Raw genomic sequence first — 12,614 nt, forward strand, 5'->3', positions numbered from 1 at the left:
GGCTTGTCCTAGGCTGAAAGCCATGCAGCCAACCAACCACAGAAAGGGATCCTTGAAAGCAGGAGCCAAAGTAAATCTTTCCTCCTTTAAATCAACCAAGTCGTGCATTTTGTTAGAGTGACGGATGCAGACTCCTAAATACACTGTTTCTATTAATACAGTTGAAGCTGCGTTTAAATTGAAATCTGTTCCAAAATCTACACATGGAAACTAGTCTCCTACCTTTATATATGTTCTGCATTCACGTACATAAAATAGATTAGCTGGATGACGGGAAAGCATATTTTCGAAGATGTCCAAGAATTTATCTGAGAAAAGAGGGAAGTGGAATGGAAACAGGTCTAGCTCTGACATGTCTCTGCGATCACAGAGACCATGGCCCATGTTACAGGTGAGACCTACACTGCGTCTCTTTCAGTGTTCATTGACCTCGCTGATATTTCCTCCAGTTTTCAATGAGGAGACTGAGATGTGGGGAGGGTAAACAGTAGAGTCGCTGAACTGAAATCCCACAAGGGACAGGGTGACAGATGATGTCACTAGAGGCAGCAGAACCCAGATGCTAAGAGGAAGACACTGATAAAGAGATAACCGGGGGGTTGGGGCAACTGCAATCATGCAACAGGAGCAAAAGGCATCCCCAAAGGGAAATCTCACAGGGAAAGGAGATGTTGGCTGCAGTGTCTTTTGGGAAGCCTGTCCCCTGTGCTGACTTCCGGAGAAGCATCACGAGGCAGAAGTGACTAGTAGCCACCACCAAAGCATGTTGATTTGCCAGTGAAGATCTATAGAGAGGAAACAGCATTCGTGCATCTCTAAGGGAAGGATACACAGCATGACACGTGCTCCACATGCTTGTGATGATGGTCCCGTCTGAGAAGATGCTGCCCTCCATGCAAGGGTGGCTGCAGAAGAAAGAGCTCCACTTGGAACACTGACAGCCCAAGTGGAAAAATCGCTTCGGAAGAGGGTTCCCATTCCCCTACATAGGTTCATAATTAGCATGATGAGCTAATCTAACCAGGAGTCCATCTATTCAATACATTTTTGTCACAACTGACATGGAGGGTTCCATGTCCTCCTAGCCCTGAATAGATATTATATTTAGACAGCATTTGTCTGTCTGTTGGTCTGATTGTCACATTGAACATATTTTCTGAGTATTTTTATATGACATGATTTGCTGCTTAATCCAAAATATGATGCTGTCAGCTCCAAGAGAAAAGGCCATTAAGTCATTGTTTTTGCACCTAATGTCCACATTCATCTTTTTTTCTACCTAAGCAGTCTTTAATGAAAGCCGTGCATGAGATGTCTCTACTCCTGCGTCTTCTCCGTCGTTTCTTCCTTGTAGTTGCCCCTCTCCTTCCCTACTTGTCAGGACTTGGCTTTCCTCTCCAGAATCTTCTTACAGTCCTTGTCCAGCTTTGGCCTGGTGATACCCACCTTGCTCAGATGGATGCTCACACAGACACTTGTGCCATTAGCCTTCTCTCGCTGGACTTGTTTGATGTCCATGAAATATGTCAGAGAGGATGTGTTTCTTCCTGCACACTTGGACCGCTTTGCCAATCTGCTGGCCTTTGTAGTGTCCTCGAACAACCTGAACTTTATCATCCTTTTGTATGAACATAGACTAAGTGATGTATTTCTGTCTCAGTTCTTTGGAAAGAGGGGAAGACATAATCTTCCTCCAAATGTGAGAAGGTGCGTTGAAATTCTGTTTGCAGTTCTTGCTTTGGTCAGAAGTCCCGAAGGGACTGAACATCTTGGCAGCTGCGATCCAGCAATGGCCACTAAAGGGGCATTCATCTTTTTTTTTAAAGAATAATGTCTTTATCATCTTAATTAGTCTCTGCTTGTGTGTGATATTTTTAAGTGATTAATGCATATTTTTACTTTAAACATCTCAGAACTCAGTCAGTAAATCTTTATGAGATGTCTAATTGGTCAATGAACTACAAAAAGATTTTAACCAATAAATATAATTCACAAAGAAACTTAGAACCTTACAATTTAGTCAGCATGTCCTTTAAAACTCTCATAGGCAAAGCATAATTGTTTGTAATTTTTATAATACTTACATTTATTTTATGTGCATGCATGTTCTGCCTGTGTGTATGCATGCACCACAAACATACAGTGTCCACTGGAGTCCTCGGAAGCTGTGGAGTGTTTTGTAGTGCTGAGAACAGAATCTGGGTCCTCTGTAAGAGTAGCCAGTGCTCAAAACTGCTGGCCCTGCTCCCTGCACCAATTTTTAAATAAATTTACAAGCTGCTTTTTCTGTCTCTAAAGGGTGATGGTTATTCCTCTTTAAAAAAACACTTAACCATCTTAAGAAATCTAGCCTATAATAAGATTTCTATTTCTATGACAACAGTAAAAATTATGTCTGATATTTTTACTTTTTTCTTTCTAAATGCAGCAATGATCTAAGTTTCTGAGGGGGGAAAAACAATCACAGGAACACTTGCTTTTTTGCTTTTTTAAGTGAGAATGTTACATTATCAGCTCACAATTTCCATGGTGTTACAATCCCACTGGCTGGCATGTTCCACACTGACTGAAGGACTCAGGCCTTTAAACCCACTGACTACAAAATGGAAATGTCTGTTTCTTCTTTCAGAAAAGAAACCACCACCCTGTGATTAAAACTCCCCACAGTTGTTCTTAAAGAGCTTTAACTGTTTTCAAAAAAAAATTTTTTTTCTATTTTTACCAGAAATTGTCCTCTCCACACAAACACGGTGCCACGCTCTATGAGCAGTTGGCAACTGATTGACTGAGAGTAGTCAGCCCGTCTTCTCCCCCGCTTCCTCTTCTCTGTCCACAAGGACGGGGCGGGCCGCTTTGAAGATTTCTAGTCTTTCCACAGTGACCTCCTTTTCAGCTGTGGCTTCCCTCAAACGAACAGACTGCCCAAAACATCCTCTCAGCCATGCAGGATTTGCCACAGAGTACTGAATTTTTAACCACTCTAATGACAGTAGAAAAATCATGAGTTCAAAGACAGCCTGGACTAGAGAGTAAGACGGTGAGGGTGAGGGCTCAGGGAGGGAGGCAGAATGAATGAGGGAGAGATTCAGAGGCCCAAGAATCCCCAAATGGCAACAAATCAAATTCTAAAGGCAGAAGAATCCACGTCTGATGTCCACAGCAAGCGAGGGGACCAGTACCTGTATCAGGAGCGTTTTCCTCTCCTTTGTATTCTTGTTGGGACTGGTCTGATGGCACCTGTCCCAGTGTGCTTCACGGTTGCTGTTAACCCCAAAGGTGTGAGAAAAAAGACCACTGACCCAAGTCATCATGGCCAAATTAAAACAAGCAACTAATTAAAGTAAGCATTTTCATTCTTGTACATGGGTGGCCAGATTTAGACACAAGGAAGACAAGGTTTTTATAGTTCAGACCTAGGGGGATTTGGTGGGCAACATAGGCAGGGTCACAGAAGCAGAACACAAGCATAAGGCAGTCATAACAACTCCTGAAACAGGGACATGATTGCAAGGTGGCCCTGACAAGGTCGTCATAACGACTGGTAGTCATAACCTTTTGAAGCAAAGGTAGGAGTCACAGGATGGTTATAACATGGCTGCCATTTCCAGGAACAGGCAGTACAGAGCCATGTGTAGTTCAGGTCACAGGTGGGGCACAGCATAGCCCAATCCTTAAGAAATAGAGGTTTACACACAAACAAGGATGAGCCTAGCTACCTTTACTGTCAGATGGATTTCAAGCACAAGATGGAGGCAGACTGGCTCATCAGTTGCCAGAATGACATACTGACCAGAAGCAACTGCAGGGGAAGAAAGGGTTTGTTTGGCTTACAGGTTACAATCCATCATCCAGAGAAGCCATGGTAGGAACTGCAGCAGCCACCATGAGAAAAAACTGCTTACTGGTCTGCTCCCCTGCTGGCTTGTGGCCTGATCCCCTGCTAGCTGCTTCTCTCTCTCTCTCTTTCTCTTCCTTTCTGTTGTTCTGTTGTTGTTTGTTTGTTTTTGTTTTTTGCTTGTTTTTGGGGTTTTATTTTGGTTTGAGATGGTTGGTTTATTTAAAACAGTGTTTCTTGTGTAGCCCTGGCTGTCCTAGAACTCCTTTGTTCCAGACCAGGCTGACCCTCATACCGGAGATCCACCTGTCTCTGCCTCCCAGGTGCTAGGATTAAAGTGGGTTAAAGGCTGCGCCACCTCCATTCCACCTCTACATGCTCAGCCCACCTGTCGAGTAATGGTGAGGGTCTTCCTTCTAAATATTAAGAAAATGTTCCTGCAGACATAGCTACAGGCCAAACGGGTGGAGGCAGCTCCTCGGTCCAGGGTCCTTCTTCCTAGGTGTGCCAAGTTGACAGCCATGGTTAACGTCCACGTGCCATTTATGCAGAAGTAGGTCTTTCCTACCCTTTGACCTATACTACGGAAATACTCACAGACACTCCCAGTTCTCTAGACATCTCCTGACCCAGGCAAGGTAACACCCAAAATTAGCTGTCTGAAAGATGTTGCACGAGTCCAGTCATGTGTCATTTTGAAAAAGCTAGAGCATGTCAACGGTGAACGGTGTCTGAACTTGAAGGGGGAGAGATGAATTAGCAGAGCAGACATTTAAGGCAAGGGCTGATCAGTGGGCACTACGGTAGACACCTGACAGTGTACCCTTGTCAAAAGCCACTAAGCACAGACCACCCACAGTAAACCTCTGTGATCCCCCAATTGTAAGAAATGGTCCCTTCTGGCATTAAGACAGGCTACATGTGCGTATGGGCATGATGGGAAAAATCTATGCCTTTATTTCAGTTCAGCTGTGAACTATGAACCTGCTACTTTTTCAAAGTCTATACTTTTAATAAAATGTGATCATTCAAAAAGGATACCTCAAATTCTGCTAGCCATGGGTTGATCTACAGGCACAGTTCCTGTCCTTACTAAAACATTTCAGATATAGTTGCCCTTTGGATGGAAGGAAAGGAATTTGTACTAATAAAGATTCAAATGTGGGGAGGGGGGTAGCTTAGATTTGTGAAATGCTTGAAAGGCAAGCACTGGAACCTGAATTCAATCCCAGAACTCAGGAAAAGGGGGAGGGAGAGTAAGGGCTGGAGAAACGGCTCAGTAGTAAGAGCTCTGGCTCTTCTTCCAGAGGACCTGGGTTCAATTCCCAGTACTCACATAGTGGCCCAAACTGTCTATAACTCCGGTTCAAGGGTATCTGACACCTTCACATAGGCATACATGCCAGAAAAACACCAGTACAATAAGGTTGACACTTGCAATCCTAAACTTTGGAGGCAGAGGCAGGAGGATCCTTGGGGATCCCTGGATCAAAGTCAATGAGGATCTTGTGTTAAAACAAAAAAGTGGCCGATACTTGAGGAAAGACACCTTTCACATACTCACACCCCCCCCCAGGGGAAAGACTTCAGTGCCCCTCCCATTGGGCCCTCACCCTCTGAGTTAGTTAATGTTCTTGACCCTGTGACAGAAGCAACTAGAGGGAGGGGTGGTTTATTTTAAAGTTTCAGATTACAGTCCATTATGGTCAGGCATGGAGGCTGGAATGGTGGTGGTGGTGATGGTGATGGTGGTGATGGTGATGGTGGTGATGGTGGTCGTGGTGGTGGTGGTGGTGGTGGAGGTGGTGGCAGCTTGCAGGGCAATTTGCTCACTTCTTGGTAGATCTGGAAGCAAAGAGAGCTAAGGGCAGAAGGGTGCTAGGCTATGACACACAAAGACCCAAAGGAGCACTGGCCAGTAGAGACCAACATGTGAGGCTGTGGGGACGTTCAGAGCATGACACACTGTAAAGCTTGGTCTCAGGAATCCCCACCAAGTTTCATTTGAGGCAAGAGACTGCAGCCTAAACACCAAAGGGTCTTCTGTCCTGTGTCTGCCTTAACGCGAAGGCACAGGCCCTTTTAGTTTTCAGAATCCTACTGGGGACCTCAAAGGATTTTTCACCTATATGAAAAGTTAATCTAGGCTTGGAGATGGCTCCATTGACAAAATACTCGTTGTAAAACCGTGAGGCCCCGTCGAGGTTGACTTGATTTTATGAGAGTGTTTTCTCAGTTGAAGTTCACTTCTCCTGGATAACTCCAGCCTGTGTCAAGTGACATAAAACTAGCTGACACACACCCATAAACACATACACCATACACATACAAATAAATTTAAAAATCAAAAGAAAAAAGACTAAGGAGGATAGCATCTGAGGGACAGCAGTTAAGGTTGACCTCTGACCTGCATACATGCTTGCACACACAGAAAATGCATGTAAGTGCATGTGTACACACACACACACACACACACACACACAGGGGTGGAGCTGGGGGTTCAATTCATGTCTATACACTAAACATCCAGATCTACTGTGTATAAGTCACCACTCTGCAGACTAGGGCTCAGATAAACAAGAGGTAGTTTTGACCTTATTTAGTTAGTGTTGGATGAGACAAAATGCAGGGGAGTGAGTTAGGGAGGAGGAAAGTTGAGAATGGCAGTAAGCTCGTCTTATAGGGTATGGCTATGGCTTGTGCTTCTATTTCTCTCTTCAGAGAGGTGTGAAAGGGTCACCTAATCAGGTTTGCAATTAACCACTTAAAGGCTGCCTATAGGAAGCTTGAATCACCAAATCAAACCCAGCAAGTCCAGGCCTTGAAGCCACTCTCTGCTGTGACTACTTCCCTAAGTGAGAAAGAATCAATGTGTTAGTCTAGATTCTGTAACCCAGAGTTAGGACACAAATCTCAGGCCTTACAAGGCAGGAAATTTGCTTATCATACCATTAGGGCCCACTCAAAGTGTGTTTAGCAGCCTGTCTGATGCCTCAGTCTGGTGGCCAGTACTAACACCCCATTAGCACCTCACTAGCCTGAGGCTTGCTGGAGAATCCTAGGCCGAAAGGATACCTGCCTCAGTAGTCAGTGAGTCTTAAAAGTAAAGTGCATCTAAGATCTGAGTCAGTGTTTCCCAAAAGAAACAGGAGGGCAGAAACACATTTTAATATCCAGCTGGCACAGCAGCAAAGTCTAGGAGCACCTGGGCAACAACACATGTCACCAAAGTCTACAATTGACCTCCACAATCTCTTGGTCTTGTCTGCTTTCTGTATGCTACCAGCATTGCTACTATCTGTGAACCACTTGATCCAGGGATTCATGCCACCTCTGTGGCCGGCCAAGGGCACTGAGATGACCATGCCATGGCTTAAAATGCTCCCCCAAAACTGACAGGAAACTGACTACCCAAAATAAACACAGGCACACACACAGTTTTTAAACATTTTGTTCACACAGGGGCAGCATCTCCTCTAAGACAAGGGTAGCTTGGCCTGCACATGTCCTTTGATCACAGGACGACATTCCATGTGGGACCTGAGCCCTCTGCAGATGTCCCCGCAGACCCAGCAGGCGAACAGTCAAACACTAACTCAGAAAGTTAACATGAGTCTTCCATAGCCGGGTGTCTCAGAAACTTCAGAACTGTTATTTGAATGGCAAAGTCAAGGGCTCTAACACACAAAGGTAGGAAAGAGGGGTTCTTTTTTCTTTTCCTTTGTTTCTTTTTGTGTGTTAGTGAGCGTCTGTTCGTATGAGTGTAGATGCATATACGTATGTGCGTGTGCAGGGTACAGTGCATGGAAACCTTAGATATCACCTTCCATCTTGTTTTTGAGATGAATAGGCTCAGAGCACAGGTGAGTGAAGAGTGATGAGGAGCTACAGGAACTTCCTGCCTTTGCTGTTCTGTGGGTCTCAGGGTGAGGAAACTGAGACTCAGTCTCTCTGTATAGCTCAGGCTAGTCTGGAACTCACTATGTAGCCTAGGCTGGCCTCAGACTACTAGTAATATTCTGGTGTCAGACTCTTGGGTGCCAGGATTGCAGGTACAAGCCACCATTCCTAGTACCAGCCTTTGCTGTTAGTGCAAGATATTATATTTGTCAGATAACGTGTTAATAATGGTTGCATTAATGATCAGTTTGGGTTGTCTTGTTTTATTTGGGTTTTTCAAGACAAACTTTTTCTGTGTAGCCTTGGCCCAAGTAAATGTCCTAAAACTTGCTCTATAAAACAGGCTGGCCTCGAACTCAGAGATCCCCCTGCCTCTGCCTCTCAAGTGTTGGGATTAAAGGCATGTGCCACCACTGCTCAGCTAATGACCAACTTGTAATCTTGCAAAATGTACAGATGAGCTCTAGAGAGGAAGTATGTACCAGTTCAAAAAAAGATGAATTTTCAGCTGCCTGCAGCTCCCCAGCAAGTTCGTCTGCCTCCTGTGTTCTCTATTCCCAGTGGCCAGCACGCAATAACACACTACCCGCATGGGAGCAATTTCCTGTGTGCACCATGATCTCCCTCAATGTATCAATCACAGTCCATGTCAAAGATCAGAGCCATCCACTGGAGCTGGCACACAAGGATCACGGGATCTTTCTGGTCCCCCATTGGGGGTAGCTGTACTGTGTTGCCCTGGTTACAGTTGTGGCTGCTGCACATTTCACTGAACATGGTCCTTCTTACTTGTCCTTCACCCCTGCTGTGAGCTATTTTTATTAATTATTATTAATCGTTATTATTATCATTTCAAAGATATAACAAACTTTCTCATTTCTTTAGCCAGAAATTTGTTCTTGGTTTTGCATTTATACATTTTTTTTTCATTTGAGAGGCCCAGCTGCTTTTTCACAATGCCTTTGACACACGGTTTTTAAAAAGAGCTACTAAGAAAATGAAGCATGGAAGAGCCAAAATGAATGTGCCTCACAAACCAAAGTGCTGGGATCTGTGAAGAATGACTGAGCAGGGAGAAAGCAGCCCTGTGCTGAGAGCTGGCTGATCCTCCGCCAGTATTCACAGAACAAGATCCTTTTCTATCCTTGGCTGAACACATCACACACGCTGCTTAGTGATAAGGAAGAAGGGGCTTGTCTGTACACGTTTCCCACATAAACGGAAGAGTCGATTCTCAGGAAGGGAAAACCAGTAGGCTATTTCAAAGTCATATTTATTCCCCATTTTTGGATCAATTATGAGAAAGAGGAGCAAAAGTACACACAAAGTTTCTGTTTGATGAAGGAAGCTGTCTTCAGACAGACAGTGCTGGTGGAGAGGGACAGACAGGTGGCAAACAGGCTGGGGTTTCTCATCCTCACATAGATTTGCTACTAAAACCTAAAGATACATCTGAAGTATGTAACATGAACATATTTGAACAAGTATCCATTTTCCTTCGAAATGTATTTCTATACGAGAAGGAAAGTCCATGAAATACAACAGGAGGAGGAAAGAAACGTTTGTTTCTGGGGACAAAGACAGAGACTGACTCAAACTCAGTGTGTAAGTACTGGGCCAAAATACAGATCAGGGAAGAATCCTTGCCTAACAGAAGCAGGGTTCTAAATTGGACTCCAGGACAACATAAAGTAGCTACACTAGGACATAGCTGTAGTCCTAGCATTCCAAAGGTTGAGGTACAGGGAGGAGCTCGAGTTCAAGGTCATCCTCATCTACTCGGTGAGTTCAAGGCCATGGGACCTTTTTCAAGCCTCAGTACATGACCCCCAAGAAGAAATGAGGGAAGCCGTGGCAAGTCTTGTCCCTGAGGGAGGTAGATGGTTCTAGAATAACAAAGACTTCATCTAGTTTTTACTGATGAAGTTTCTTGATAATAATGTCTTCCTACAAATAATCTGCTGTGGCAACACAGTCAGGTCTGAGAAGCAGGACAGATGTCCACAGGCTGTGGAAGGTTCTGGTAAAGAATGCCACTACTCTTTGTGACTGAGAAACGAGATCACTTTGGAAAAAGTAAATGTCCCGAGGCAGGATTATTGAACAAGGAGGGCTGGGGGTTTTGGAGTCTCTGGGGTGGGGTAGGGGTTCTCTAGATTAATCTCTGTATCTGCTTCCAGAGGACTCATTCAAAAGTGGACACTTTTGTACAAAGAACATCCTGGGGTTGACCGTGACAGGCAGGTGGCATTGCCAGCGATTTAGCAGCAGGCCATCAACCTGTGGGAAAGAGTCTGTGGCTGGTCCAGGCTCTCTGCTAGGCCCTGCAACCTCTCCTTGTCCCCCCACCCCCAAATTTGGAAGCGTGGGGCTAAGAGAAAAGAGAAAGGCAATGTAAAGTGTGAGAAGAAAGCACTACCACACGAAAAAAAAAAGACAAAAGCAGATGGAATATGCCAGCCAGCCATCTGCACGGCTGAAGGCTTCCTCGGCACTAAGGGGGGAAAGGGGAAAAAAGGGCTCCACTGTTCCTGAATCAATTGCTTCCTATTCACAGGCTCACTGCGCGGGGCTAAATTCAAAATGGCTCTTGGAAAATGCTTGCCAATCCTGTGGTCTCCGTGTAGGCCTTCTTTTTCCTTTTCTTTTTAAGGCCGGAGGATGTAAGTATGTATCCACGCTGTAAACCTGCCAGCACTCACTGGAATGAGTCAAAAGGACCTGGCATTAAATCACAGAGATTTGAGCTGCTAATAAATGCAGCAGGCCCCATCCATTGTTGATTAATTCTGACTGGAATCTAAACAGTAAACAACAAACCCTCCTCTGAACGGCTCTGGTACCCATTAGCTTGATGTGTTTATTAGACAAGGCTGTGTTCCTTGGGGCTTATTAACAACGGATTAAAAAAACTGCAAACAAATCTAGGTTTCTTATTATGATTTAAGTGTGGGTACCACGTACTAACATTCTCAGGGTTTGACAGTAAAGACAAGCAAAGCTAAAACTTACCATCGTGGCAAATTAAGGTCTTGGTACGAAGGTTGAAAAGTTATTGCCCAATGCCCAACTTCCAGCACTCAGACAAATAGTCAAGATTACAGCTTAACTTTATAAGTTTGGAATTGCTACTTTTTTAGATTTATTTTATGTGTATGATGTTGCCCGCCTCCGTGTCTGTAGGAGGGTGTCTATACGTCCACCCCATGCATGCTTGGTGCCCTTGGAGGTCAGAAGGTATCAGATTCCCCCTAGAGTTACTGGAGTTACAATGGTTGTGAGCCACCACGTGGGTGCTGGGAACTGAAGTCGAGCCTTCTGCAAGAACAGCCAGTGCTCTTTTTTTTTTTTTTTTTTTTTTTTTTTTTATTTTTTTTTTTAACTTGAGTTTTCTTATATACATTTCGGAAAGTGTTATTCCTTTCCCGGTTATCCCCCCCCCTCCCTTCTTTATGGGTGTTCCTCCCAACCCTCCCCCATTGCCGCCTCCCCCAACAATCTAGATCACTGGGGGTTCAGTCTTAGCAGGACCCAGGGCTTCCCCTTCCACTGGTGCTCTTACTAGGATATTCATTGCTACCTATGAGGTCAGAGTCCAGGGTCAGTCCATGTATAGTCTTTAGGTAGTGGCTTAGTCCCTGGAAGCTCTGGTTGCTTCAGCCAGTGCTCTTAACCGCTGAGCCATCTTACTATCCTCAGGAATTACCACTTAGGAAGCGACAACCAGCAAACAAAAACTGCTCTCCATTCTTGAGCAGGAATTTAAGCACCATTGCAGGCTGGGAGGTAAACTCTTTGCAAATAACACAATCGATTGCCCATGTTTAAAGATTATATGGAGCTAGCAAACTGTTTGCACTTCATTAGAATCGCCACAAATCAGAGCTCCCGCAGAACAGTTTCAAATGGAATGGCTGTGTGCCAGGGGGATCTCTGTGTGCTGCTTCCTAGTGATTATTTTGTATAATTTCAACTGTGGGTTTAGTTTTTCAATGCAGTGTGTGGTGATAGACTGAGTTGCCCCTGAAAGTGAGAAATCAGGGACCAAATACAAGTCCCAGCATTCAAACCTTTCCTTTGAATCCACACTGACCATTCAATCCTGGTGGATTCCTGAAGGCTGGCAGAAGCTGTGCCCTCCCAGTGGTCTCTGAGAGCTGTATGTTTCAAATGACACAGAGAAACAAAGATGCAGAAGCTTATGTGTAACCCCAGGAAAACTGTCATAAAAGTTACTGGCCCTAACTCAAGCTACCTAAAGACTATAACTTAATTTTTCTGACTTAAAGGTCATTATAACCAGTAACTATGTGTTAAAGCTATGTAAATTTCATATTCCTGGGATTTAAAACACTTTTTAAAGAATGTGTGAAGAGAGAAATTGTTCTTATTTTGGCCAGCTAGGAAACTTCTCATCAAACCTTGAGGCTTACAGGACCCATGGGTCCAGTGAGGTGACATCTTGATGGATGCCTTCCCAAGGCCCAGCCCCACCAATGCCCACCCCTGCAGCCCAGAGCTGTGAGTTCAGCATGGAGGTGCTCCCCAGAGCTCCTCCCAGCCCACAGCTGTCAGACTTCAGCATGGAGGTGCTCCCCAGAGCTCCTCCCAGCCCACAGCTGTCAGACTTCAGCATGGAGGTGCTCCCCAGAGCTCCTCCCAGCCCACAGCTGTCAGACTTCAGCATGGAGGTGCTCCCCAGAGCTCCTCCCAGCCCACAGCTGTCAGACTTCAGCATGGAGGTGCTCCCCAGAGCTCCTCCCAGCCCACAGCTGTCAGACTTCAGCATGGAGGTGCTCCCCAGAGCTCCTCCCAGCCCAAAGCTGTCAGACTTCAGCATGGAGGTGCTTCACTAGAGCTCCACAAACCACCACAGAGC

General features: G+C 45.0%; 1 pseudogene; it reads right to left on the minus strand.

The window, feature by feature from the left end:
- Nucleotides 1-1,317: 1,317 nt before the first annotated feature.
- Nucleotides 1,318-9,642, minus strand: LOC116895514 (annotated as a pseudogene).
- Between the last annotated feature and the right edge of the window lie 2,972 nt (nucleotides 9,643-12,614).

Source organism: Rattus rattus, chromosome 3 (assembly GCF_011064425.1).
Source record: "Rattus rattus isolate New Zealand chromosome 3, Rrattus_CSIRO_v1, whole genome shotgun sequence".
Taxonomy (NCBI): domain Eukaryota; kingdom Metazoa; phylum Chordata; class Mammalia; order Rodentia; family Muridae; genus Rattus; species Rattus rattus.